Source organism: Triticum urartu, chromosome 5 (genome assembly GCF_003073215.2).
Source record: "Triticum urartu cultivar G1812 chromosome 5, Tu2.1, whole genome shotgun sequence".
NCBI lineage: Eukaryota > Viridiplantae > Streptophyta > Magnoliopsida > Poales > Poaceae > Triticum > Triticum urartu.
Genome location: NC_053026.1, coordinates 602,553,495 through 602,560,252, shown reverse-complemented (window position 1 = coordinate 602,560,252; position 6,758 = coordinate 602,553,495). Strand labels below are relative to the sequence as shown.

Below are 6,758 nucleotides of genomic sequence, written 5' to 3'. Positions count from 1 at the left end.
TATGATACTTTGTGTCTGAACCAACAATCTCAAGCTGAGGACTCTTGTGGGCCAAGGGAGTATGATTGAACCGACAATCTCAGGCTGAGGATAAAATCCTTGTGTTCATGATCTCTTTCCCTTACTCGCATTAATTTATGCAAGTTTGTTTCCAATCTTTAAAATCCCCGTGATTATCCCAATGTTTTAGGCAATGGTAGCCTTCATTAAAATTGCCTAGTTGTGAAAATAGTATATTCACCCCACCCTAGACTCATAAAATGGTTCTACGTTGGGATACCGAGGGCGGCGAGGGGCCTCCGTCTTGAAACAGATTGCTCATGGGAAGGCCCGGGCTAGACAATACCTAGCTCTTGAGAACTACACTACCACCCAAAATACACATTTGCAACAAAGAATTGTGGTCTTGTTCGCAAACCCTTCCCTTGAAAATAATGGGGATAATTCACCTTCCCAACTCAGAATATTTTCACGAGCCACGGTACCGACACAAGTAAGCTCATAGAGCAACTCGGTGTGCGTCATGTGTCCTCTGAAAAAATGGTCACAATTGAGTTAATGATTCTGCTTCATCGTAAGAGTTTTGGAAAGGATCCGGAGAAGTCAAGGATCGGAAGATACTTACCTAGCCGAAGCAGTCTCTTAATAGTTCTTGCCTCATGTCATGTACTGGAGGTGGGGTGGGTGGGGGTCAATGTATGAGCATGGACAGACTGAGTGCACATACCCATGTGTTGGGATCCCCGGGACTTGCGCATAGTCATGCTAGAGTAGACACTTGGAAGGAATAAGGATGGACATGGTAATTCTAGGATTGCACTGCGATAGGAGACATGTTCCCTTTTAACGGGCGATGTCGGATGCTTTTCATCATTGCTGACAAGATAACTTCGGACTCCACCCGTCTCTATTGTTCTTCATGCCATGTGCATTGTTGATTTTGTAGTTGTGCACACACAATTTTGGTGAGACAAAGTTGTTTTTTCTAAAAATACGAGTGCTTGGCCTGAAAACTGCGATTCCTATTCTACACACGATTTAACGATGTGCAAGCAACTATTACCTCCGTCTCTAAATTCTTGTCTTAAATTTGTCTAGATATGGATGTATCACCAGAAGAATTTTGGGGCTGATAGAGTATATATAAGAAACTCCTTTTCTAGAGAAACAATTCTAAACTTATCAGTTTGTGAGTGAAAAAAAAGGCTTTGTACTATAAACTTGCTTTTCATGACACGAAAAAGTTTTGTTTCGTAAAATAGATCCCTACTCCTAATAGAGCACTTGGTAGTCTTCGCCGGTTAAATTTTGTCCCATCACCACCGATTTTTTTCCGTCCTTCCTCCCACGCGTCGAACCAAAAAAAACTCCTAGCGATGCCCCACGCAGTCAAGGCAAACCTCCGGTCGCAGTCGCACCAGAGAAAAACGTCCAAAAAAAACCTACGAAAAAAATCTATGAAATTAAACGAGCGAAAAAAACTGCCAAACGAACCGCACGCATGTCCGAGCGACCTCCTGCTCCTCTCGATCCCCTCAACCTACGATCTGTGACTGCAGACGCACGAGATCGCCGCCGTCGCGGACCTAGCAGGAAGGCGCGGACGAGATCCCAAGACGCTCCTCCTCCTCTCGCGGGATGCAGCCGCCGCCGCCGAACCAGGGAGACGTCGGCGACCGTCGCTGCCGCCTGCACCGCCACCGCCACGCCTCGGATACGTCGTGGATCACCGGGACACCACCGGCGGCTGCGCCTCGGATACTGGCGACCGGCGGTGATCTGAGACCAACGAGTCGGCACCACATCCCTGGTACTTCCCTTCCCCATCCGCCAACCCTTTACCCTTCCCCTCTACGACACGACCATCTGGGCAGACGCGGCCATCATGGATGACGAGAACGCCGGCGTCACCGGCGCCTTGGATGCATCGCCCGTCACCACCACGATGGCACCTCGCTGCTGCCGCTCGGCATGGATGCCCGCCCCAAGACATGGATAAGCTCTCGTGATCCCCACCCACCCCTCTCATCCCCTGAATCCGTATCCTCTGCTCGTGCTCTCCTGTTCCTCCTGAAACGATGAGGGGTAGTGCCGGCCGTGGCTCAGCAGGATAGCATAATTAACCTTCCCTTTTTCTTTTGTGTTTGAATCAGATTTGCTGGTTCTCAGTTTTACATGCACGTATCAATCTTTCTTCTATATGCAGGTTACACACCTGATGATTTTTACAACCTCTTCTGTAGATCTTCAGAACACCGAGCGAAATATTGGCTTGGAACGATCTTGGGTTGGCGGGGCGGCCAGACCAGGTGGCAAATGTGGTGCACGAGTCAACCTCACAACATACTATGGTGTCTAGGATGGGCGTGGTATAACATGACGCTTTGTAGAAGCATGTTATCGAACATCTCCACAGAATCCCGAGCTTGCCTAATTCCCAAAGCATGTTATCATAAGGATGAGTACGGAGGACAACTCTCTCAATTCCCAAAGCACTAATCTTGTCCTAATTGCTCATATATTGAATCACTTTTCGCTGCAAATATGTTTTCTGTTTGATGAGCTAGAAGATGCTTGGAGGCTAAGGACAAAGAGGATCTGACGTTCATGTTTTTGGGAGGCAATAAGTACTTTGTGCACTTTGGCTGTGGATATGGGTACACATTCTTGATGTCTCGATGAATTGGAGAACAGATGTGATGGTACGTGCTCTATGCAAGGACATGAGAACAATCCTCCAAATTGAACTACGTGATGGGAGAGTAGTTAGGAAACTTTGTTCGTGTACGGGTTGCTTTTCCTGTATATAGCGGGCGCTGGAAATTTCAGTTGCGATGATAGCAAGGATCAAGGAAAAGAGAACAATGGTGGGGCTTAAACTTCAGTACGAGCGCTTGCCGTGGTTCTGCTATGCATGTGGCTACATCGGGCATCAGGTCATGTCTTGTGCGCGTAAGTTCAGGTGGTGAACCTGTATGATGACGACTACGATGCTTACGACCGAGGAAGTTCGTGCAGCAAGCAGGAAGTAAGACCTGAATTTAACTAGATGACCCACAATATCTAGCAATTCAAACCATTGTGTCACATTAGAGTAATTTTTAATACAGTCACATAGCTATCCATGCTGACATGCTATATTATTATTTTAATTTAAGGTTAATTAAGTATTTTTTTCAGGCACCTTGGACAAATTCTGGAAAGAGGGGCACGACTCGGTGGTATGAGCCCCAGCAAGGGCCATCACAGCTGCGCCGACAAGCGAGTGTAAGTTGGTGATGGTGCCACCGTGTCAGAGTTCGGAGACTACCCTTGGAAGCACAAATTGGACAAAGTGCCTTGTGCCACTGGTGTTTCAACACCAGGGATGTGATTTTGCTCTATAGTTTGCAGTACGTTAGACAATTTTGTATGCTATTCAGTAATTAATGCTAAAGTTTATTCCTACAGCTTGTACATGAACAGGTCCCTGTTTACTGATGGCGAAAACTCATCCTTGATCCAGCTTACTCCTGCAAATGTTGACAAACGGACAATTCTCTTCATGCCTTATTCATAACATCAAATTTCTCAACCTGATGCCATCTGTCAAGGATCTCTAAAGCCGATGGATTAAACTTGTGTTTTTCTCGTGTGTTCAGTATACATGGTTATCTTCGTAGGCTAATTTCACTTTTGATGAACTGATGATAAAGCGACAATGGAATCAGAAGGTGAGCTAAAAATAATCTTGTTATCTATTGTTGTTGCAAATTTTCCAGTATGCGTGTATCTATATCATAAAAAAGGAAGCAAGTTTATACCATGATTATAATGTCCTACTGATGTGCTTATTGTATCGATGAAACATCTCGATTGTATTTCTTTTTACAAATCTAATTAATTGGATTCTTTTTTTCTTTCATTTTATATTTAACATTAAAGTTTGCTTTTCTATATTTTCTGATTCACAAATTACGGTCATGCCAATGGAAATGATGAATACACTTCTATAGTTGGTCGTAAAACCAGTCGAGCATCTGGCCAAACCCATTTGCGACGCAGGCCCAAAAAACTTCATCATACATTCTGCAAGCTGCCTAAAGAAAAAACAGCACCACTGAAACATACAGTATGACTTAAAGGTAGCAATAAAAAACCGTATCTGGTTCATTAATTGGTTCGGATAATCAAATTATTCAATTGAAACATGTGAGAAATTATTATAAAAAGAATCTGGATGCATCATATTAAAAGTGGAATAGGGGCAGCAGCATCGATCCTTCGTAATGACCATCTGCTGGAAGGCGATGCGGTTGGCGAGAATTTGCTTAGCTCTTTCGATGACGCCACACGGGCATTCGTGAATTCCGAGTAAGCCGCGACCTGGTTTGACAGGGTGAGGGATGCGAGAGTGGTTGACAATGAGGTGGCCCTGTCTAAGGGCACCCAGTAGACTGAGAAAGGAACATTGTTTCTGTAACACAATGATATTTAGACTTTCAGAGCACCCCCTGCACTACGTGAGATTTAAAAGGTACTCAGATTAGTGTTTGCTGATTTCTGTAAATTCCGTTTGTGTGAGTTTTATATTTTTCTATCCCTGTCGACGTACTAATCCACTGTTCATCGATGTGCAGGTGGTACGGCCGGCGGATGCATCCATGTGCTAATTATCTGGCACCAAGCGGACGGAGCCGAACGAGTTGGGGCCACCAGCTGGCTGACAGTGCAGACATGGGCGAGCATGAGCAACATGGAGCTAGGGAGTAAGCTGGGAGCGGATGGACGGGGCGTGATGTAGAACGGGGTTTGTTAATTACTTTATGCACTATCAGATTTATCTCTTTATTTGTGTGGCTTATCAGGCTTGCCGCACGATCACAGATTTATCTCTTTATTTATGTGGGTGGACAGAAACATCCTTTCTAAAGTTTTCTTGGGGCTGTACTGACGAACACTCAACCCTTTGACAACACTTATTCAGTTTCTCACCACAAGTGAGTTATATTTGCACCAACATTCGTGTTAATCATTGTACGTGCCGGTAATCAGAGTTTAGATAAATGCTACTAATGCTAGCGCTCGCCCTACATGGACAGAGTGGTGGCCGGACGATATGGTTAAATAATAAACTGACTTGGAAGAAGCAACAGAACTTATTATGGACAAAGAGAGATACACAATTTTTCTAATCTGTTTATTATTGGTCGTTTCATGCATCGTATAGGGTAAAAAATTCCTAGAACATGAGTTTGTCCTTGCATAATTATCCATGCTTGATGGCACTACATTGTATCAGCATACTTTAAGTTTGTCCTTGTATTACCACGTATTCAGGGGCAAAAATGCCCAGAACAAAGAAATGATGAATTGTATTGTAGTCATTCTTGTAGTTAAATATTATGTTTAAAATTGGTCTTCACTTGGGATGTTGCCAACTGCAGGGTCGATGAGACATTGAATTTCCATATTGCTTTTCCCTCTTATTGACATGTTAAGAATATATCTTTAACAATAGAATTTAATATTTGTGCTTTCAGGTAGTAAGAGACATGATCAGATCGCTAACCAGTGATGAAGGCGTTATGTGGTCGTTGACGTCATGGTAAATGTTGGTGTAGTGCCAAATAAGAAGACACGGAACAAAATCCCTAAGCTAGACATTATGGTATAATGGAAATTTGAGGATTCTTGCCTATCATACCCATTTGTAGTCTACATCATATTGCAAAATTCCATGAACATTTGGTCCACAATATTTTTTTTGTTATATGGTTCCTGCCGAAGCGTGGATGTAGGTGGATGTGGGCGCTGTGGCCACCACCAAGGATGTAGGGGTCGCGCCCCAAGCTGCAAGTACGTGGTAGGTGCATCAAAACTGACGAGGACACGGGAGCCGCACTGCAGCATGAGTGTTTTTCATAATTTATTTAGGTATGTGAGGTCTTTTTAATGTTCACATATATGCTGAAATTTTGACATTCAAGAACCAGCAATGGAGTTGTATGAAATTTCTTGCGAGAGCTATACCATTCATTTTAGTACTAACTAATTCCCATGAGTGCCAATGGTGAAATTTTCAGGCCTATGTACTGGATGATATTTTCATTGCTGGCAATCTTTATCAACCTATCTAAGAGGACATTGATATACTAATTGCTGCACAAGTGTTCTCAGCACCAGCTAGCAAGAAGTGAGTATGATTGTTCAATGCTCACTGTTGTAAGCTTGTTTCACGAGGAGCTTCTCAGTGTTGTACATGTAGGGTGTGGATAATATAAATAAAATATATTTGTTCATTCTTCTATTGTACCTCCGATTCGTCCCCCACGTTTCAGTAGAGTAGAGTTATGTGCTTAATGAAGGAAATATGCCCTAGAGGCAATAATAAAATTATTATTTATTTCCTTATATCATGATAAATGTTTATTATTCATGCTAGAATTGTATTAACCGGAAACATAATACATGTGTGAATACATAGACAAACAGTATGTCACTAGTATGCCTCTACTTGACTAGCTCGTTGAATCAAAGATGGTTAAGTTTCCTAGCCACAGACATGAGTTGTCATTTGATTAACGGGATCACATCATTAGAGAATGATGTGATTGACTTGACCCATTCCGTTAGCATAGCACTTGATCGTTTAGTTTGTTGCTATTGCTTTCTTCATGACTTATACATGTTCCTATGACTATGAGATTATGCAACTCCCGTTTACCGGAGGAACACTTTGTGTGCTACCAAACGTCACAACATAACTGGGTGATTAT

At 43.1% G+C, this 6,758-nt stretch overlaps 1 long non-coding RNA gene across 10 annotated transcripts; it reads left to right on the top strand.

Moving 5' to 3' along the window:
- Positions 1–1,480: 1,480 nt before the first annotated feature.
- LOC125511131 lies at positions 1,481–6,358 on the top strand. 10 transcript variants are annotated; one of them, XR_007284908.1, is made up of 8 exons: positions 1,481–1,810; positions 2,244–3,028; positions 3,181–3,713; positions 4,378–4,516; positions 4,620–4,789; positions 4,897–4,979; positions 5,523–5,916; positions 6,066–6,355. It is a non-coding gene; the product is annotated as an uncharacterized LOC125511131 (long non-coding RNA). The 10 variants fall into 10 exon arrangements; XR_007284912.1 differs by having other exon boundaries at positions 3,181–3,267; positions 3,451–4,789; positions 6,066–6,358; XR_007284911.1 differs by having other exon boundaries at positions 3,181–3,392; positions 3,466–4,789; positions 6,066–6,358.
- Positions 6,359–6,758: the final 400 nt, after the last annotated feature.